Below are 23,569 nucleotides of genomic sequence, written 5' to 3'. Positions count from 1 at the left end.
AATTGAGTCTCCCAGAAAGTTCTTTCCTAAGTAAAAAATCTCTGGAATAGCAAAATATCTAAACCTTTGCAGTCTTGTGTTCTCATCCCCTCAATGATCAGTTCATCACCAATTCAATCCCACTTCAGAGGGGAAGAAATGAGATGATAGTGTTGGAAAGAATAAATTCTAGGATCCCTGAGGATGTAGTGGAGATAAATGCAGCCAGAAATTCTAGAGATACAGTAGGTTCCTATTTGTATGATAAATCTAACCAGTTAGTAGTGAGTTTCTGAGTTTCACAATTGAGAATGGCATGATTGATTAGTCATGTCTGTCCTGGTGGCAGGAGGTAGCCATGGGATCCACGTATCAAGCATTCATCATCTCTCCTCTAAATAGTGGCATCTCAGGTGATATTGGTGAGTCTACTGAATGCAACATCTAACTACATTTGGGGGAACAGTTACCTGTCATCAATCACATGAGATCACTGCTGTATGAGAGGATTCCTGCCCATTCCTGTGCAAACTTGTAATTTTTTTTTCAGTCCTTCTGCCCTTGGAGATATAAGTTCCTTCCATCACTTGATAAAAAAAAAATAAGGAAAAATCTTTCAGTGTAAGAAATTGGAGTGTATATGTGGAAAGTGAATTTTCTTGTCAACAGAAGTTGGTGATGCTTGGGGAAACCTAAACCTTTTTAGCCAACATAATCACAAAACTACAAAACAAAAATTATTAAAAAGGAATTTGTTTCTTTAATTTTTGTGATGGAAGCATGTCTATTTTTTTTTTGAGACTGGGTCTCACTATGTAGCTCAAATGTCCTTGGATTCATTATGAATAACAAGCTATCCTTGAACTCACAGAGCTCCACCTGCCTCCTCCTCCCAAATGCTAGGATTAAAGGTGTGCACTACTATACCCAGCTCATGTTTATTTTTTAAATTGGAAATGAACTTTATATAACTTAATTTAGCAATATCCAAAGACTTACAAAATGGGCATTTTCTAAGTTGATAATCTAAAACAAGCATAGTAAACACAAGGGCAACACTAGTGAACAATGCTCAGGGCATCTCCACTGAGATACTGAGAGAATTTAAGGAAGTTGGGGGGGGGGAGGACTCTACCTTGATTTTTGTTTAAAAACAACCTTTTTCTTCCCAAATTAGGCTGTAATCTGAATCAAAATCTCCGTAGGGATTGGGTGAGGTGTGTACAATTGGCAAGTCATTAGTAAATATATCCTTGAACAAAATGAAAGCAGGAATACTCACATTGCCAAATCCTATCATGTGTTACGAAGTTACAGGAATTAAGAGAGAATAATGATGGCATTCCAAAAGACAAATGGACTAAATGAGACCAGGTACATGGCTAACAGATTTTCTGCCAATAGTGTTTTACTCAGCAATGGAGAAATGTTGGCCTTTGCAACAAATAGCGCTGAGCCCATGAGGTCCTCACATGGTCAAAGAGACTCGTGATCTCTACCTCCTGCCACTCAAAAACATCAAATTCTGATGTGAAAAGGGAAGACTAAACTTTTAGGAGACAACTCGGGCAAATACTGCCACCACACTGTGTTAATAACAATTCCTTAAGCAGAGCATTTAAAATATCATCCATAAGAAAAACTTTTAGAAAATGAATACTAAAGTCTAAAACTTCTGAGGTTCAAAGATATCATTAGAAAATGAGAAGAAAATCCTTAGAGTAGAAGTATGTGCATATATATGTAACGTAAGATGCATTGCTTACCTATATGGAACACAGGGCGTGTGTGCATACATATATGTAACATGGGATGTGCATGCATGCCTATATGTAACATGGGATGTGCATGCATGCCTATATGTATCATGAGATGTGCGTGCATGCCTATATGTAACTTGGGATTGCGTGCATGCCTATATGTAACATGGGATATATGTGCATGCATATATGTAACAAGGGAAGTGTGTGCTTACCTATATATAACATACAGTGTGTATCCACAATATATCTTCCAAAGTTCACACTGATCAATAAGAAAAAGATAGGAAATACAGCAGAAAAACAGACCAAGTGACAAGCAGACATTTGTCTAAAGGAGAGACTCCCATCAGAGGCAGTATCTTCACAGCAAGAAATACAAACAAAGGTATGGTGGGATAAGACTACACACTGCCGCAATGGCTGCCTTAAAGAAGCCCCATAATCATACATTTTGGTGAGAATGCAGAACAGCCAGAGTTCTCCTAAACTGCTGTCATGGAGAAGATTCGTATAATATTGAAATTGTGGTATCATTTACTAAATTTAATTGGGTGTGAGTCTTGTGGTATAGTCCATTTCATCTTTAAAATATAAAATCAGAAACTGGTACATGTGCGCATCCAAAGTTGTGTCCAAGACTGCCCCCGTGCATTATTTGCAACAGAGAAATGCAGCAGATGCACAACTGTTTGTGAACAGGAAGCCCATCTCATAGAACATTCACACAGCACAGCAGCACACTGTGAAAACAAAATCTGCTACGCATGGTGCCATGGAGGAATCTCATGAGCACGTGGCTGAATTACACAGTCCAGCCACAGAATCACACACTCTATATTATCTGTACAGTTCCACTTACAGAAATACAAAACCTCCGTTTCTTATAGGAAATGGAAATAGCTGTTACCTTAGGGTGGACTGGGGGGTTCATCTGGGTCACTGGCAATAGTCTAGCTTTGTTTAGCCAATGGTTAAAGCATTGATTCCTCTTAGAGCTCAGGCCTGAGTGATGGTATTCAAAACTGTAGGAGCAGTGACCAGAAGGGGCACAAGAGACTTCAGAGAGCTGCCCACTCCACAACACATAGACATAGTCACAGGGTGGGTGGGGGTATACATTACCCCATTTTTTTCAGTGTGGGTTTTTTAATCTCAAATAATCTCTGCTTTTTTATTTTAATGAAAAGCAGTATTTAGGGAAAAGATTACAGACCATCCATAATGACTTGCCATCTTCATGGTGATAACAAGAGAGAATGTCTCCTGAATTTGTGACGTGGATCAAGCACCACTCTAAGCACAAGAATATGTTCTTCTAATTCTCCTTTTTCCCATTAAATCGGCCTGTCATGGTTCCATTTTATATACGAAGGGTCTGAGAATCAGCAATGTCTGAGCTCCAACAGGGAGGGAATAGAAGGGTTGAAATTGCAGCCCCAGGTCTGTTAAATGGAAAAAAAGGAATTCAGTTAATGTCCTAAAAAGGAAAGATAGATACACACAGGGAGAAGAGAGAGAGAGAGACAGAGAGAGACAGAGAGAGAGAGAGAGAGAGAGAGAGAGAGAGAGAGAGAGAGAGAGAGAGAGAGAGAGAGAGAATCCCTGATACATACCTGCTTATAAACTCACAAGATTCACCTCAGGTTGGCTCTCTGCTCTCAGGGCCAGAGGAAGGACACTGAGAATTGCCTTTTCCTCACAGGGTGTCGCTCCTCAGGATGGAGGGGGTGGGTTTGTTTGCATTGGATCTCAGGGAATACTGCTGTTGGCATACTCTAGATTTCCTGTAACTGGAAGAGTGATGTCATGGTTTTCAACCATGCTGGAAAACAGACCTCACTGAGAGCAGTGTGTGGGGGCTCCCTGGGCTGTGCTGGCCTCAGACAGGCCCCCGGGATTTCTGCCACAACCTGTCACACTGCCCTTCACACCTCCTCTCTGAGCCCCTTGAGACTGCACTCTTCTAGGACCCCAAAACTAAAAATACTAGTGTTTGTTTTTGTGCCCCATCAAGAGCTTGGAGTTGTTTCCCCCCTCAGACATTTCCTGGCTTAGGACTGGAGATGGGATGGAGTTATTCTCAAGATCTCGTGGACATCTTCCAGAATGTTTTTAGGTGCCTGGTGCTGAGTGACAGACCTCTATCATTTCATCAAGAGGATCCTTAAGCCTACTGAAATAAGAGCCAATCGGGTTTGGAGATAGGGAAGCATCACCATGTCCCCAGCTCAAAGGCCTCTTGGCACCCATGCGGAGAGGCAGACACCAGATTCTGGAACAACCTTTGGTGCCTTCAGAAAGCTGTGTGTGACAAAACAACCAAAAAGGCAAAGCTAGGGCACCGGGTACTAACATGGCTGAATGTGCGGTTCCATCATTCCTCTGTGTCCCAGAATGAGACCGTGGTCCTGCTCTTCCCACTAAGAGTTCATCAAGTGCCTAGGCAAATCTTATCAATATTCCTAGAAAGCGCTAAGATTCAAAGAGATGGCTCGCTGCTTAAGGGACCCATTCAGTGGAAGGAGAAAACATACTCTTGAAAGCCATCCCCTGATATCCACAAATGTGCCATAGTGTGCGTAGACCCACAGACATACACTAAATACAGAAATGAGTGAATACTTTTCAAACTTTTAAAAAATTAAGTAAGTAGCTGGGGTGGTGATGGTGCACACCTTTAATCCCAGGACTCATGAGGCAGAAGCAGGCAGATCTCTGTGAGTTCAAGACCAGCCTAGTCTACAGAGAGAGAGAGAGAGAGTTCTAGGACAGCCATAGTTACACAGTGAAACCCTGTCTCCAAAAACCAAAACAAAAGAAAGGTAAAGAAATAATTCTCTGCATTTAGATCTGAAAGGTCCACGCTCATCATCTCTCCATTCATTTATTGAGTGTCTGCAGCGTGCTCTGGGAATCAGCTGTGAGAGAGATCTCCTTTGCTTTCCCAAGTCACAGACTGTTTGCTTTTCAACATGTGTATCTTTCCCAGTTTAGTTTCTAGTGCCAAGAATGAAAGCAGCTTGGCAAGGAAGGGGTTTATTTGGCTTGCATGTCCCAATCACAGTTTATTATGAAGGGAATCCAAGGCAGGAACCTGAAAGCAGAAACTGAAGCAGAGGAATGCCACTGACTGACTTGCTCCCCATGGTCACTGATCCTGCTTTCTGATACCGTCCAGGACTGCCTGCCCGGGAGTGGCACACCCACAGTGGGAGGGGCCCTCTCACATCAATCATTAATCAAGAGAATGCCCGCACAGACGTGCCAACAGGTCGTTCTGGAGGAGGAGGCATTTTCTCAATTGAGGTTCCCTCTTCCCAGATGACCCTGGCTTGCCTCATGTTGACAAAAAAACAATTAGCACCTCTAAGTAACATTCGCGGGGTCCCTACTATTTACCAAGCATATTCTAGCCATTTTACACATATAGTCTTGTTAGGTGATGCAATTCCCCAGAAAGATTTCTACTTTTTCTAGCCAAGGAAACTGAGGCAAACAAGCCAAGAGTAATTTCCCTTCGAGCCCCATAGCTGATAACGGGCACAATTAGAATATAAGTCAGAAGATGCTATTCCATTATCTATGTTCTTAACTGATGAATATGTCTACGTAATAAAATAAAAAACATCTCAAAGGTCAGAAGCCAATGCCAATCAAATGTTGTTGTTACTTGGGATTAGGAAGAGAGTAAACTACCTGGTATTATTTATGATTCACGCTTGCTAGAAATTCTTCTCTCCCTGCCCCGCTTCTTTCCCTCTCCCTCCCACTCTGGATCGCTTGGTTCCCTGTCACACGGACAAGCAGATGTTGAGGATGTAACTGAAGCCTTTACAGAACAGCTGTGTTGAAGGGCAGCACCCGCAGGAAGGCGGAGGGATGACGTCCGATAGTCTCTACCTCACAGAACAGGACAGGAACAGAGGTGAATCCTCACCTCAGGAGATGGTCAGCGCTTCAGCCAGAAAGGCCTTTCTGTGACGTTGCCTGGTACTTATGAATAGGAAGGCTGTGAGCGGGATTTTTAGCGATGGTCCTGTCCCTGGGAGAACAATGTGTGCTTAGGGAACAAACATGTTGCGTAATCACCAGCCCAGTGAAGGTTAAGTGCACAAAAATACCTGCTGAAGAGAAGACTTTGGTGTCGGCTCAGATGCGGTGACGGGTTACCAGTCTCCCAGGCGGTAGAAGTTTCGCGCCTCCGCTATTATCTTGCTGTGACCGGAAGAACCATGCTCTTATTTCAGGGACTTCTCTCGTTCCGTTGTCAGTAAGTTCGTCTGCAATCAAGGAGGAAATGTGTCTATTTGCTTAAAGGGAAGAAGGAATCAAATGTTCATTTGGGAGCAGGGAATCAGGTCCTTTGAGTCAGGTGGCAGAGGGAAAACATGGCCATCCCCACTTTATGGATGAGAACTCTGAAGTCAGCTTGTCAAACTCAGTTTCCCAGGAAATGATCTGGTAATCAAAGGGAAACTGGCCTTTTATATATATAAAAGGAGTGCACTTGAGGAAAAGTACTGGTGCAAAGGGAAATGGAGATGATAAAGAAGAAGGAGTTGGGGAAAGTCCTCATTCTTTGAAGGACCCCCTTGATTCCCAAGAAGCAGGTCTGATACCCTGTTTGTTCACAAAACATGTGCAAACCAAAGTAATACCTTGAGCTGGTCAATGTGGTTGGGTCATGTTGTTAGTTGTATTTTACTCTGCTTGCCTCAGGAAGCCATTGAGAGGTTTTTGGCAGACACTGACCTGGTCTGATTTGTATAATGTTAGCTCAGGGCACTGAGGGATAATGGATTGAGTGTCTGTCTTCCCATCGGGACAGTAGGCACTGTTGTTCTTGTTTACTACTTATTCCCTTATAATGTCTGTGTCCATTCAAATGTCTGCTCCATGGTAGTAAAGACCTGCCATTTTTCACTACTGTATAACCAGTGACTGGAACAATATCTGGACCAGAACAGGCTCCCAGTAAATATTTACTGAATTAAAATGTAAATGAGTTAATAAAAGAATAAAGAAAGGAAGAAAAGAAGGAAGGAAGGAAGGAAGGAAGGAAGGAAGGAAGGAAGGAAGGAAGGAAGGGAAGAAGAAAGGAAGGACACAAATGAACGTAAAGCAAGGCGAGTGTTTGGAAAAAGATACAGCATGCCATAAAAATGTGCTGAGAGAAACTTTTGGAGATAGCAGGTTATAGCTTAGAGGTACACATTATAAGAAGTAGACTGGGAACACTTTTGTGAGCTAAAACTGATGGGGTTTGCTGAGAGTGGAGCTAGGGGGTGCATCAGGTTCACAGGCGGCTTCATCCTCTCAGCCCTTTGATCTGAACAATTCAGTTCCCTAAGATCAGTGCGTCACTACTTTCTGAATCATCGATTACTTTTCAGCATAGGAAAGCTGCAGGTTTGTAAGCATGGTTTTCCAAACAACGCTCTTGGCAGCCGTCTGTCCGTGGTGATTTCTTGAACACTTCTCCTTTCGTAGTCTGATATTTCAGGTTTCCATGGCACCGTGGCAGCCAGTTCCATCGATGCTGTCAAACACAGGACTGGTCAGGAGGAGAGGAAAAGTCTTTTCCTGCCCTGCATATGTGCATCCCCTCTACACATGCACACCCATGCTCACTCATGCACACCCACACATGCCCATGTACACACATGTTGCTTCTAGCACAGCACACAGAAATTCACAACCACAAGCTGACTTACCCACTTGAGTTATAATTGCTTTGCTATCCAACCAACCTTTGTGGAGCTTTCAATTATTATTTGTAAAGAATAATTTCCAAGTTAAGTGTTCCACTCCAGATTCAAAAAAGCAATTATTCTCTTGAGACTGGCTGTTTGATAGGCAGAGAGTCTTGTTTATAAGTTATAAATAAATTTCTTTCTTCTTATTGTGCCTGAAGACTTACTGTCATGTCAAAAGCTATACCAGAGAAGACTACATTCATGTGTATGCGTGATACATATCTTTTTCTTTTTCCTTCAACTTCCTTGTTCTGAATTTGTTGACAAATGAGCCCTTTTGAGTTTGCCTGGTGATGAGTGTTCTTCAAGATTTCCACGGCCATCACATGAATATTTCAGCTGAGTTCACAGCGCATCCTTTTATCTATTTTGGGAAGTCTGTACTCTAGATCCAAGACCTCTCTTTCTGTGTCACAGTAAGCTACTGGCTCCCTGACCTGGTACCTCGTGGATGTGTGCCATTGGGAACATGACCAAATCACAGCACAAGGAATAATGAATACTATGTTCTCAGTCACACCGGGCATCCTCCCCTGGCTATGGCATGCTGACTTTCCATGGGTGAGTTTATCTTTAGATGGTGGATGAGTTCTGCGAAACAATTGAGAAGCTGTGGTCTACTCTGGCCAAAGGCATTCTGCAGGAAGTCACCACAGAGAACACATCTTACTCATCAAAAGTCTCTGCGAATCAAACAAAGGGGTGAGCATACACGGGATTTCTCAAACCAGAATGTTTTTTTTTGTGGGGGGCTGCATAGGCACCCTCGTGAGTTGGCAGGCCTCCTACCCACTGTGCTACACACTAACTTCTAATGAGTTTTCTCATTTTCCTTCATAGATGTGAGATTCTTGTCGTTATACAAGCACAACAAATACCCAAACAAAGCACATCTGGATCAAAACACATCTGGAACCTCAGGGGTCCAGCTGGGAACCCTTTGTCTTCTCTCTAGTGCTACCAGGTTGGCCATTGGCACTCATGTCTGTCGGCTGCACTCAGTGAAGGAACTCTGTAGTGAAAATCTCATAGGAGTGAGCCTCTTTGGAAATGGTACATTTGGTAAAGGGTTCACTGCCCAAGCTTGAGTTCGATTCCCAACACCATGTGGAAAACTAGCAGTGAGTTTATAATCTCAGAACCAGAGAGCCAGAGGCAGGCAGAGCCCCAAAGATCGCAGACCAGACAGGCTGGCTTAACTGGTGAGCCCCAGGCCAGTGAGAGATTCTTTCTCAAAAAGCAAGACGAGAGCTCATGACATGACTCAACAACCCCACCTGAGGGGGGCATTTGCAGCCGTACCTGGAGGCCAACTTTCAGTTCAACCCACAGAACCCACGTGATGGAAGGACAGAACTCACTCCTGGAGGCTGTCCTCTAACCTCCAGATGTACACTGTGGCATGCACACACACAGAGAGAGAGAGACAGAGACATAGGGTTGGAGGTGGCATGCAAGTATCTTCTAATGTATATATGTGATGGGTGGAAAAAACAGAGTATGCTTAGAATTCTTCCTCATGGTCCCTTAGGTGCATTTCTTATCGTGGTTTCCAGGGCCCTGATACTTTGGTCTTCTTTTTCATAGTTGCAAGCTCAATCATTTGACCTTACTTCTCTGTAGTCCAGCTGCCTGCCATGCATGTTTCTTTTCAATTCCTTGATATTTCATTTTCCCCCTTACCCAGTGTGTGACAGTTCACACACACAGACATGTGCTCCACCCGCAAGCTCACCAGCACTTCACAGTCGTCATGATACACCTGCTCGTTCTTAGTTAACCCTTAGACACTCAAATCCCAGGAAAGCCGGCCTGGACTTTCCCGAGCTCGCTCTAACCTGCAGAGCAGTCTGCCCCTCCTCTATTTTACATGGTACGTTCTCACGGAACGTACTCTTTTCTTTCTGAGTATTTGCCTCTGTTGGCAGTCAACCAATCACTTGTGGAATTCTTTGTTGACGTCCGTCTCCACCCTAGCTTTTGTAAGCCCTCTGAGAACACACAGGAGCCTCGAGAGTTGGATTGAAGTAAATATTGGCTGGGTGGATGAAGTGATGCATGCATGAATGAATGACTGTCTGGATAGGCCTGCGTGTGTGTGTCTCTACATGCCCACGTGTGACTTTCGGGGAAATTGCCCTGTTCCTAGCCAGCACACACAGTGTATTTTTTTTTTTTTTTAATTCAGGCTACCCTGAAAACAGAGAGTAGAACAGCATTCTTCAGATGAATCAGTGTCTTTGCTAATTCTGCTTAAGGAATTCATTTAGGGACATAAACACTATGAATGATTCATGGTCCTCTGGCTGGCATTCAAGGCAGAAAATTCTATTTATGCAGCTTACAGAGATCATGTAAATACCGTCTTGTTATCTGTGCGCTTTTGTTCCTTACATCTTAATCACAGAAACAGCAATTACCCCTAACACCATTAACAAGTTTCTAATGTGCTGGAGATAAATCGCTCACTAAACAAACGTTTAAACACATTAGCAGTGACCAATGGAGTGTTACGTTACACACCCCAGTTGCTCAGCAGCAGCCTGACGTCATCTTCCCTTTCCCTCTTATCTCCCACCATGAAACAGCCTGTGGTATTTGGGACTGCCCCAGATAAATAGGACGAAACATAGAAAACACGGACCTTCAAGCTTAAAGAGACACACAGTACTCGAAAGCCCCATTGCCCTTCACCAACTGATACATACGGCTGGAAATGTGGTTTTGATTATGTACCAGAAAACTCGAATAGTTGCAGAATGAAGAAAGGTTGATTAAACACACACACACACACACACACACACACACACACACACGAGGAGTCTGAGAACTTAAAATAGTCAAGATTGCATACCAAGGCCAGATTTGAGTCCTAACAACTTGTGGTACATGTCTGCCCAAAAGCTGGCTTAGGGAAAGATGACTACAGCAGAATCCTGATGATAATATTATAATTCAATATAAGAATTGAATCAAGAATTATCTTATCTTTTGATGTTTGAGTGTATACTGCTGGTCTTGCCTACAGGGCCAAATCCACGGAATCATGAAACATATTTTTCTCTGATTCCTGAGCAATACTAGCTTACTGAGATATATTCATGAGTTCTAGGGTAAACAGCATCAGCTGTGGATAGTATAGGCATTCATTCTCTCACCAAACCCGTCAGGCTTAAAATAATTCATTTTCTAAAACATGAACTAATTTACATGGACTTTCTATCATACAAATAATTCTCTAAATTTACTATTTGAGTTTTTAACTCTTGTATATCCTCTTTGAAGTGCTTATCTATACATCTATATGAAGAAATCAATATAGAGATTACCACACTATCGAAGAGACACAAATTTAGAAGTTCAAATCCCTCTTCTGCTCCTCCTATATATATAATAAGTCACTCTCTAAGGATACAGTGCTCATAATTTAATGTATTTACTTTTATTTTGACATTAATAGGATTTTATCATGTTTGCCAATCTCCAGCCTACTTCAGCTGCCTTTAAGACATATTTTTGTCTTTAGAGAAGGCTCCATGAGATGTATACAAAATTTACCATAGCCTTTTTCTCAATATCAAATGAAATTATAAATACTTAAAATACAATATTTTATAAGCAATCACTGGGAAATGTATCTTGTTCAGAGGACCAAGTATAAACACCACATTTATCCCCATTCTGATGGGTATTTTATCATTCGGATACATGGTACTGCCTTTAACTCATCTCCTGCCTGGGGATGTTCCATCTTTTATCCTGTTTTCTAATATTACTAGGACTACACAGAAGACAGCCTTCTAATTTGCCTTCAACTGGGATCCAGTTTGGCAGGGTAAAACTTCTCAGCTGCTTCTTCTACTCTTCTGAAGCGTGAGGCATGTGTTTGAACTTTGCTGTCTGCAGCAACTGGTTCAGGAAAGTTTTAGACAGAATTAGATTTGCCTTTTTTTGTGGAAATTTATCCATCAGAAGGAACATCAGAAAATTACTCAGGGTCTGTGTCTGCTCCTCCCGTGGGGCCTCTGCTTTTCAGCCGCACCCTCTCCCATAGGAGGCAGGAGGCCTGTGCTTGCCAGACCTGTATGTTCTGAAGAGTCCTTCATAGCCATGAATGGCTGAGTGGTCTTCCACCTTGACACAAGCAAATAAAACCATATACAAGTTCAACAGAGAAGAAACAAGGATTTCCCCTCAAGTTGGTTAAAAAATAAAAAGCAAAGAAATAAACTTCTAAAAAATAATTGTTTAAAACTGTGCAATAGCCAAACTTTCTAAACTGGTACCTCTTCCTGTTTGACAAGTGGTGACAGGTTTGATGAGGATTCAATGTCCCATCCCTAGGATGAAGCCATGCTTGCCTGGAATATTAGTGTTTGCCATCCTAGTACACATACACATTGATACGTAATATAATGCTTGCAATGCAATGGGCACTACGCCATCAATGCATATTCAGACACCAAGACAAAGAAGACCTTTGTGCCCCCCAAATATTCTGCCTGTACCAACACTTCTTACCTAATTTTGTAGTTTTTCTTAATTACTTTTCTTGTTCTTGTAAAATATCCAAGAATAAGCAGCTTAAGTGAGGAAGGACTTCCTTTGGCTTACAGTTCAGGAAGTCACAGTCCAGTGTGGCAGGGAAGATGCGTCCATTTGTGGCTGCAGAACAGAAGCATGCAGATGGGACTCCAGACTATGTTGACACTCTCTTTTCCTTTTTTATTCAGCCTGGGAGCTTAGCCTATAGACCAGTGTTGCCCTCTCTCTGGCTAGGTCTACCTCAGTTAAAGCACTCTAGAAATACCCTTACGGACAAGCCTAGAAATGTGTCCCCTCAGACGGTACCAAATCCAGTCTAGTTGACAGTGAAAATTAATTAGCACAAACCCTCTAAGAGCATGATGAAAGCTGAAGGATTTAAAAAGTATGTCTGTGCATAGAACACACACACACACAACTCTGGGTAGCTTAGCTAGTAACCAAACTGGGAAGCCAAGCATTCATTCACCTGCATTTAGATTCTCCACGGAGAGAATGACCAACTGAAGAATTAGCAATCACACAGACATCACTAGTGAAGACTAGAGCCACAGTATACATTTATAGCGCTTCTCATCTTATGAAATGCTTTCTGTATCAACATCCTTCTTTCTGCTGTGTCAGACGGGTCAATAGCAGCAGAGCTCTCCTGATTAGAACAAGGTCACTCAGCTGGTAACCGGCTCAGCTCTGACAAGAAGCCAAGGTCTATGGCGTGTGCTCTGTTTTGCCAAAGGGAATGGATAGCTAGCATGAAATGCCATGAGCAGGGTTTGTTTAAAAAAAAATACACACGTCCATCAAATAAAGATGAAAATTCAGGAGGCAGAAGCAGGCAGATCTCTGTAAGTTTGAGGCCAGCCTGGTGTAGAGTGAGTTTCAGCATAGGCTCCAAAGCTACACAGAGAAACCCTATTTCAAAAAAAAAAAAAGTAAAAGAAAAGAAAAGTTTAGTCAAACTAAAAATTTATTTACATATATTGTTCAGTTTTAGAGTCTCTCTCTCATTCTCTCTCTCTCTCTCTTTCTCTCTCTCTCTCTCTCTCTCTCTCTCTCTCTCTCTCTCTATCCCAATTAAACCACACACTGATGGATGACAGAGACTACAGGTCCCTAGTAGTTGTAGTTCAATTCCCTCAATGCTTAGCAAATGGCCTGGCCCACAGTCAGCATTTATTGTCTGTGAATGAAGGTTCTCTCTATACAAAGAAAGAGATTAGAGAGATTAGCTTCCGGCTAAGTGTGTTCCTCTGATCGTGCTCTGCCTTCCGAGGTGAGTTCTAGGACAGGAAAGTGTGTCATTGGTTCACTGACACAACACTCATTGTCCCTCCACCTCCCCTTTTTAACTCTGATATTTGATAAGTGGAACTAAGCTGGAGTGAGTCTAGTTTAAACATCTAACACTAAGCAGTCTTTCACTTCTCATAATGAAAAAAAATATTTCCATCTTCTATGCCAAACTAGAAGAAATCTTAAGCAATAATTTAATTATTTAAATTAGTTGCAGGGTTTGGATTTTTTTTTTAAGCTGAAAGCTTATTTGAAAAAAAGAAAGAAAGAAAGAAAAAGGCCAAACTGTAACTGCCCAACCCAAGCCAAATAACAACTTTGGAAAGCAATGTGGTTGCTAAAGCAATAAATGAAGGGTTTAGCCCCTCCTGGGTCTTGGAAACTGTATCCACCCTTGCCAGGAAGGAATAAAAAAAATATGTCTGTATTTCATTTAACCGTATTGAACTCCCTAAGGGCAGAATCTATTCCTGATCCATCTTTGTATTCTAGAAGGTTCTCTGGCATGTAGTGAATGCTCAGTAAATTATTATTGAATTAAATTGGGGTTTTGCAAAATTTACACACATCTGTCTGTTTATGTGTGTACATCTGATGTGAATATTGCAAACAGGGGGACAAGCTATGCCTCATCTCTTCTTATACACTATCTGGAAAGACGCCATAATATTAATTTAGCTAGAATTGCGTTACAGATTTCTAACTAGCATGTATCTAATTTGGGTAAAGTCACCCTTGTTTAATGTAATACCAATTCTTTATAATTCTGCCTCTGAAATCCTTTCCTATATAAGCAGGTAAAGTTCTCTACTATGGCCTATGACTAGTGTATACTTCATCCTCAAGCCAGGACCAGGGGTTGTTATTTAGCCTTAGCTAAAAACTTCCACTATTCTGAACAACCCTTCTCAGCCACAGTGGGTGCCTGATGCCTGGGACTGAGTGTGGTTCTGTATTGTGAAACCACCGCACATGTATGGCTTCTTCTTCCTCCTCTTAGCCGGGTGGGCAATTCACATCCACACTGGCTGGAACAGGTGGACACGGGCTCACACAATGATGCGAAAGGAAGGCCTACGAGGATGCTGACACGCAAGTTCTATGAAGACCAAGTGTGCTTTGAAGGAAACGGTTGACAAAGCAGAAAACAAAGATCAGCAGGTACTGGGGGATTTGTGAAAGTTATGTGAAAATATAGGAACGTCCCTGTGGCTGGGAGGACAGCTTGTGTTTGGGAGAAGCCACCTGAAGTTAGCGTGGACCCGGGAGAATTAAGAAACCAGCAGAGTAATCGTGAAATCCCACCCCAGGAATATACTTTAAGCCCCTCTACTGAGCCAATTCCGTCAACACATCACACCCAGGAGCATATTGATTACTTATATACTATCAGGCTACTACATTTCCTGGTCTTGGAAGCATTTGACATTTCAGAAGCAACTAGGAAGCTCAAAAGTTCCTTTTCTATCTTCTCAATTTAATTTCCTGTGTAACAAAGAAAGTTGGAGGAGTTGGGGAGGACTATGTGCCATTAATCCTCAACTCCCAGTGACACCACTTTCTCCACAATCTCCTCTCCCCATCTGGAGAAAGAATCCCAAGGCCTCTCAAGAAGGAAACCAGGTCACCCCCCACAACTCTCTCTCTAGACCCACAATGGCTGGACTGAAATGCTGCCTCTCACCACCAACACTTAGTGTAGGACCTTTGATGCTCAGTAAATATTTAGCACTTGCTATACAAAGGGCTTTGAGAGGAGAGTTGGAAGTGAACTGCCTCATCTTCGAGCAGCGGCTTGAGGACTGTTCATTTCATAAGAGTTGGAGGAACTCCCTAACAAGCTATCCCATGTGTTGCATGGTATTCTTTCAGGGTTAGTCTCAAGGACTTCGGCTTTAGAAAAATAGGTCCCTTAAAAAGACATACTAGGGCGCAGCAGAGGCTGCTCAGCAGTGAGGAGCACTAGCTGCTCTTGCAAAGAAGTAGGGTTCAGTTCCCAGCACCCATATCTGGCAACTCACAACCAGCTCCAACTCCAGCTCCCAAGGACCAGATGCCTTCTTCTGGACTCTGCTGTCAACACACACACGTTCACATAAATAAGAATAAAATAAATGTTTTTTAAATAAAAAAAAAACAACTCAATTTTAATTGAAAAAAATGGGAAAAGTCCATCTATGTGTTCAGTAAGTGTCTGAGAAGATCTCATATACCTCATTTTCTCAGAAGCAAGCAGAATGCCATTGAGAAGAGGCAGACAAACTTCTGTGGGGACTACATCTTGGGATGTGAAAGCACGTACACAGTCACGTGACATAGACTTTGTCATGTGCTCTACAGAAAGAGAAAGTGAGATAGGGAGATAGGATGAGAACTCCTTTGCAATGTGTAAGTGACATATCAGAAGAGATGACAGTCAAGGAAATGCCCAATATGAAGCTAAGTCCATGTCTAGGAATAGCTGTGGAGAGAGGCTTGCGGGTGAAGAGTCAATGCAAGGGCCCTGAGGCCTGAGCACAGTCATGGACCAACAGCCACGAAGTCAGTATGTTTGTATGAGCAGGGAGGAAAGTCTGAGAAGCTGAGGTCAGAGGCAGCAGGAAGTCAGAGTCGCCTGGCTTTGCAGGCCATCCAACGGTGGGAAGTTACTAGTAGCTTTTGAGGAAAGCATGACGAGGTGAGGCTTTGAAAGAGACACCCCTAAACCACACCAGAGCCATCCAAATAAAGCCTTCTGTTTCGAGTCAAAGCCGACTGGCTATTTAGACTCTGTTGGCTTAGCACACCTCAAGACGCTGGACACGCACATGTGTGCATGTCGAACTGGCAGAAATGTAAAGGAATTCCTAAAGGGCTAAAAATACAACTCCAGAGGGTTGAGTTTGTTAGAGTGGTGTTTATGAGTGGTTTACTGGACGATTCCTACTGACTGAGACTCCAGGGTTTACAAGTGATTTCTTCTCGCAGACAGTATGAAAATTATGAACTCTAAGCAGGAAGTCACAGAGGAGACTCCTTGCGAAGTCACAGGGCTCAGAGTTCATAGGTAAGACCTCATTGGTAAGGAAGAGGAGAGAAAGAGCAGGAGGAGAAGGATGTACTGTCCTGCAGACAGACTCTATGGAAAGAGATGCTGGGTTGGGTTAGGTCCCAGAGGACAATATGATGATAAAGTCTAACAATCATTTCATTAGGGTTATAGAAAGGTCAGAGAAAATGACAGTGGAAATCTTTGAAGAGCAAAAGGGCTTAGAATTTTGCAACGGTCATGACGACAGTAATGATATTCAAATCATGGACCCCAATGCATGATTTAGGAAAAAGAGAAAGAAACTAAGAGCCAATATGAGAAAAAAACAAGAACTAACAAGATGGCTCAACAGGCAAAGGTACTTGCCACCAAGCCTGATAACCTCAGTTCAGTCCTCTGGACCTATGTGGTAGAAAGAGACAATTAGCTTCTGCAAGTAGTCCTCAGACCCCCACCCACCATGGCACATGTGGACACATGCAAACACATGTACACACGCACAACATGCATGCACATACATACACACACGCACACACACCAAAACAAAATAAATAAAACTGTAAAATGCTTAAAAAATAAAAAAAATGAATAAATTAAAATAAACAAGCCAGACACGGAGATACAGGGATATCAAGCAGCGAACAACAAAGAGAAGATGTCTAATTTTCATTATTTTAAGCATCAAAAGACAGAACTCGATTCTTTGATAGTAATTCATACAATACTGCTGCTGGTCGGAATGGAAACGTGACACTTTTTAAAGAAACTAGAAAAGGCTTGGAGCCACCCAGCTACATCTCTATTTGAGTGGCTAGAGAAATAAAGAAAAACAGAATGAATGATAACAGACATGAACGCTCCCGCCATCAACAGAGGCACTAAGATCTGGGGAAGTACCTACCTAAAACCACAAAGGACTCTAAGGTAAACTCCACCCATGTCCTTGTAAACAATACACACACCTTGCCTTTGTCTCTAAAATCCCCGGATTAGATGTGGTGAATTATTGACCTCTAGACTACATTCTACTAGTTAAAACATTAATTTGCAATCAACTTGTGCACCGCAGAGCAAGGTCATCTATACAAATGCAGAAGTCACTTCTAATAGCTCCTCAGACTGAACCCCTGTCTATACTGTTAAAAACAGTAATGCCGCCGGTCTCTGCCCNTGAGACAGGGTTTCTCTGTGGCTTTGGAGCCTGTCCTGGAACTAGCTCTGTAGACCAAGCTGGTCTCGAACTCACAGAGATCTGCCTGCCTCTGCCTCCCAAGTGCTGGGATTAAACCTCTTCAAAATTCATGTCGAAATCCTAACCCTTAAAGTCATGGCATTAGGAGGTAGAGCCCTTGGGGATGAATTGATCACAAGGGTGGAACCTTCGTGTATAGGAGTCATGACTTTCTAAAAAGCTAGGAGATAGCTTGCATTGCTTCTCTGCTCTCCCCCACAGGAGTATGTGTTGAGAAGACAGCCAGGAAACGGGCCCTCACAAGACAGAAGACCTGCCAGGGCCTTGACCATGGTCTTCTCAGCTTGAAGAATTGTGAGGTATGGATAGATGATGGTTTTAACTGAAGCCCTCCCAACCTACAGTAACTTGTTAGCAACTCTTGATGACTGAGATACTCAGCCACTTCCTGGAAGCCAATAAGGCAAGAGAAAGCTCCAGGTGGGGCTTCTGAGAAACCTTCTCAGGATCTGGATCTGCTGAGAGGTGGTCTCCCTTCTCTTCCTCCCCCCCCTTCTCTTCCTTTTTAAAAAGTTCTGGGGAATCAAATTTAGGGTGTTGTGCATGCTAAGCTAATACTCCACCAACAGAGTGGCACCCTCAGCTCCCCTTTCTTCCCTTTCTTGCTGTTTCCAATGCTTAAGCTTTAAATGTGGGGCATTTCGATCGCACTCTTGACACTCCTGAGACTGCCCAATAAAGTTATACCTTGAATCAAGGGGCGGAGCAAGTGACTAGCTCAACCGAATTGGTCATAGAGAAGCCAACCATTTTGATAGAGAAGATGTCCAGGAAGGAAAGGGTGGGGATGAGAGTTTGAGCTTCCTCTTGGTTCTGGGATGAGGGAAAAGATGTGTCTCTTGTGGTGTCTCTGCCCAAAAAACAACATAGGCTAGTTGTTACTCAGCCTCTCTGAGCTAATAGGTTTTTCACTGCAGCCTTTGACTACTGAGTCTTATTGATAAATAGAATGGTAGAGACTTTAAATCTACATATCTAGGCTGTCGAAGAGCCAGGGTTGAGGGACCAGAAGCCCTGCTAGGTCAAGGCCTGAGTTGCCTGAGGGGCTCTGACTGAAGGGGGGGGGCATGGGGCAGCAGAAGATAATTAAAATACCAGTCGATTCATGTATAGCTTCTAAGCTGACAGAAAAATATCACTTAAAGCAGTGAATAGCATAGACAGAGATTTTTGTTTTGTTTTGTTTTTGAGACAGGGTTTTTCTGTGTAGCTTTAGTGCCTGCCCTTGAACTCACTCTGTAGACCAGGCTGGTCTTAAACTCACAGAGATCCACCTGCCTCTGCCTCCCAAGTGCTGGGATTAAAGGCATTCACTAGCACTGCCCAGCTGACAGGGATATTAAAACACAGTTTGGGTGTGGTAGAGTTGGCCTGTGATCCCAACACTTGGGAGGATCAGGAATTCAATGTCATTCACAGCTAAGTATGAAGTTCAAGGGCTTGAGAGACCCTGACTTAAAAAAAAATTAAAGCAATCAAGATAAACAAATAAAAAAATGAGTTGAAAATTAAGATGGAGATCCACAAATCGCAGACAATCCTGGGATATACACCTCTTGCGATATACAGCTGAGTTGGAGGACAGTAACAATGTAGTAGGTGCTATAACTAGATGTAGATTCTTTTAATTAAGAGGAGCTAGGTGTGCTGAGCATGGTATGCACACCTTTGATCCCAGCATTTGAAAGGAAGAGGCAGGAGGATCTCTGTGAGTTCTAGGGCCAGCCTGGTCTACATATTGAGCTCCACAATGGCCGGAACTACCTAGAGACCCTGTTTAAAAACAAAACAAAAAACAAAAACAAACAAACAAAAAATCCAAACAACAACAGTAAGTGTGGTGGTTCTTGCCTATACCCTCAGTACCTGGGAGCTGAAGTAGAGTTGCTTCAAGTTCAAGTCTGGGCTACATAATAACAAGACCAGCCAGCACTACAGGATCTTCCTATGAACCTTGGTTGACTGGGAAGTCACTATCTAGATCAGGCTGTCCTCAAACTCAGAGCTGCACTGTCCTCTGCTTCCCGAGTTTGGGGGTTAAAGGCATGTGCCCCATAAGACCTTGTTTCAGAAGAGAAAGTAAAGGACAGAGGAAGAGGAGGAAAGGATGTTATTAAGGGACTGGAAGCCAGCAAGATGGCTCAGCTGAGCTGGGCGGTGGTGGCACAAACCTTTAATCCCAGCATGTGGGAGGTGAGAGGCCTGCAGATCTCTGTGAGTTCAAGGCCAGCCTGGTCTACAGAGCTAGTTCAGAATAGCTAGGTTTGTTACACAGAGGTGGGGGGGGGGGGGGGGGGGCTAAAAAGAGCCCAAGATAATTTGACTCGCAACTTGTAACCTTTCAATTCTATACAACTCAGGTCAGTGAGCCGTGTAGAATATTTAACACATGTGTGTCTTACCACCCCACTAGACCTCCATCCACGCAATATGTCACTGGGCTTGTCTACCTCACTGGCTAGCTCCTGGAGAGGGCACTGCCTAAAGGACTCTGTTCCAAGGTCATGTTCATTACTGAGTAACCAGCACGAGCTGGCTAAGCATGTCCCATCTCACGTGCTTGAATCATTTGGACATCTTGTCATTTACCCAAAGAAAGCCGGCACTCGTGAAGCACACTGTCTTGGAGGACAGTGCTGGTTTTAAAGTGCTAAGAACAATCTATGCATGCGATTGATCATCTCCCTTCATCGTTAAACAAACAAAACAAACAAATAAAAAACAGCGCCCTTTAATACAAATTTACATTGCATTTGCCCTTGTTACAATATCTGCTGGCACTGTGTAACACAAGCAAATTCCTCACATACATCCACTGCAGAAACAGTGTTCAAACATACTGAAAGAGCATGCGGTACCCCGGCTCATCAGTTATCAACAATCCATCTTCAATGATCTCGAGTCTGAGGAAGGCGGAGTCTTTTCTGCACCGTCTCTTTGAGAGACAGAAATGACTCCCCATCTCCCCGGGACAGTTTTCCGTCGTTCAGACTAAACTAAAATGAAGCTACAATGAGACTGGGGATGTATGTTGGCTAACATGAAAAGATCCGTTATATGGCTAAAAGAAAACTAGCTTGCTATGAAGCAGTGGTGTGGTGTGATCTTACAGCTGGAGTAGGAGATGCAAGCTCTAATTTTCACACAGCTTTAAGTCTGAATAAAAGAAACCTAGGGTTGTCATCTTTACCAGCGTCAGAGCAACGTGGATTCAAATCTGTTCTCAGCCTGGTTGGATTCCCTTGGACAGACTGTTTCATCTTAAGTGTCGTTTGCATTTTTTGTTTTATTTATTTAATTGTCATGAAAAAATAATAGGTTACATGATGACATTTTCTTACATGTCTCTCTTAGTACTTTATTCATCCACACACTTCCTCTCTTGTCTGTCTGTCCCCTCCTACTCATCCTCTCCTTCCCACCTTCTGATTTAAAGACAGGTGTGTGGCCAGGCAGTGGTGGCACATGCCTTTAGTCCCAGAGGCAGGCAGATCTCTGTGAGTTTGTCTCCAGCCTGGTACACAGAGTAAGTTCTAGGACAGCCAGCAACACACAGAGAAACCCTGTCTCAAAAAAAAAAAAAAAAGCAAAAAAGGCAAGTGTGTGTGGGTGTGTATTATGAGAGTATGTGTGGGTGTGTGTGTATGTATGTGTGAGCATGTGTGTGCTGTGTTTGAATATGTGTGAGTATGTTATGTGTAGGTATGTGTTTGCAAGTGTGTATGAGTATTTGCATGTGTGAATGTACATGCATGTGTGTATTTAATCATAATTCTTCATATGGAAGAAAGGTGAACTTTTTCTACTTTGAATCTGGCTTTTTTCACTTGACATGTCTCCAGCTTCATGTGTGTGTGTGTGTGTGTGTGTGTGTGTGTGTGTGTGTGTATGAAAATGGTAAAGGTTACTCATACACTGGCTCTATTCTTAGTGTTTTAGAACCTTCTGTATGTATTGCCATAGTGGCTAGAATAATTTATATTTTCATCAGCATCAATAAAAGTTACTCTTTCTCCACAGCCTCACCAATGGGGAAATTGCTGAGATAAGATGGAATTTCAATTTTATTTGCACTTCCCCGATAGTTAAAGATGTTGAACATTTTAAATGTATTTACTGGATAATTGTATTTCTTTTTTGAGAACTGTCTAGTGCATTTGTCCATTTATTGATTGGATTTTCTAGGGTATTTAATCTTTTGAGTTCTTTATATATTCTAGCTATTAATCCTATACCCAATGTTTGCTCCTGTTTGGAAGGCAGCCTCCTCACTGTCCCACTGTCTTCTTACCTCACTGCAGCCCACTTCCTGAGTCTGAGTCTTAAGTGAGTGATGGTTGTTAGGTATTTGAATATCACCCAGTCCACAGAAAGTGACCTACAACTAACAACCATTATTACCGTCATACAGATCTATCTTTCATAATAATATCTATTGTCATCTATTTTGCATATAGATACAAAATGTCCATTGCTATCACCTCTGGCTATTGGTTTGGGCCGCAGGATAACTTTCTGTACCTCTTTGGATTCCACTCCACCTTAGTCAACTATCACGAAGCAGGGGAGAGGGATAAGGGAGATAAAGAGAAGAAAACAGGCATGATTTTGTAATGTGTTTTCAAAATTATACGAAATTGTCATCTTTTTCATCAGTGAACTTCCCTGTGGGATGATTTATCTTTCCAATATATTATTACCTCATCTAAAGGTAAATCACTGGTCTCTACCTTGAATGTCTTTCATTAGTATTTTAAAGACTTTTTTCTTTCACTATATTGTTTTTTTTTTTTTAATAATACAACAAACTTCTGTATACTTAGTAGATTTCATGCTAATAGGAATAATGATCATTATCTTCCTTCTGACTGGCTAGTGCTTTTGGCCTCACCCCCTCGGAGGAGTGGATGGGGGTGTGTGATATGGGAGGTGGGGGCGGGAGAAAGGGAAGGAGAGGGAACTGGGGCTGGTATATAAAATGAAAAAAAAAATCAATAAAAATATGATACCGGTACTCCACAGATTAAAAAAAAAAGCATTGACCTCGATTGTTATAGTTTTACTTAGTTTACTGCTGGTTCTAATATGGAATCGGGTTTGTTGATGGATGATCAAATATACAAGTGAGATACTTCCTTCTTTCTGAAGTAGGTCGCTCCTCTGACTTACACTGTGAGGAGACACAGTTCTGTGCACTCAGTGATGCTCAGTAAGGTGTATTCTAAGTAAGATGAATAGACATTGCTGCGGGCCTGCCTGTGCTCCTGTGTTCTCCCTTACCCTGGTATATAACCTGAAGAAACAGCCCCCATCAAGAACACATCAGTCTCACCGCAGAGAACGTCCTGGGATCCTGCAAATCCTCACCACGGCTGCTGAGGCTTTTGCTCAGAACTGGCACACGGCCACTTCTGTTCCCACCCATTGCCCCAAACAAGCCTGTGGTGAAGTCTAGAGAAAATCGGGTAACAAGTGTCCTCTCCAGAGGACAGCTCCACTTGTCACAAGACAATGGACAAACAAGTGGAAGCTTGCAGAGAGGCTGGACGAATAAATGGTCAGAAAGCGTGCCCCCTCTGACCTTTAATCTGTTTAGTCTTCTAGTCGGCTTCAGTCAAGACCTCTTGCGGCAGCAGAAAGTGTGCCTTTTCCCTTAAAGGGCGCTATACCAAAGGATTAAGCACAAACACCTACTTAGTGGAAATAAATTTGTTTAAGTAAAAGAACCTAATTCATATCTCTGTCTTCCTAAGAGTGTTGAACATGCTTTTAGTTGAAATGAGTAGGTTTTTGGTTTTAGTTGATAAAAATCATTCATTTTTTTTTTCTTTCCTTCAGCTAGTTAATGCACTGGTACACTTGGGAGTCTCTGTTGTACTAGCCTTATCTATTCCAGGGGAAGCAGAGCTTATCACCCTCATATTTTATTTATGGATTTTGAATGTATAAT

Source organism: Alexandromys fortis, unplaced genomic scaffold (genome assembly GCF_014885135.2).
Source record: "Alexandromys fortis isolate MF-2015 unplaced genomic scaffold, M_Fortis_MF-2015_v1.1 scaffold_17, whole genome shotgun sequence".
NCBI lineage: Eukaryota > Metazoa > Chordata > Mammalia > Rodentia > Cricetidae > Alexandromys > Alexandromys fortis.
This window is presented reverse-complemented; position numbering follows the sequence as displayed.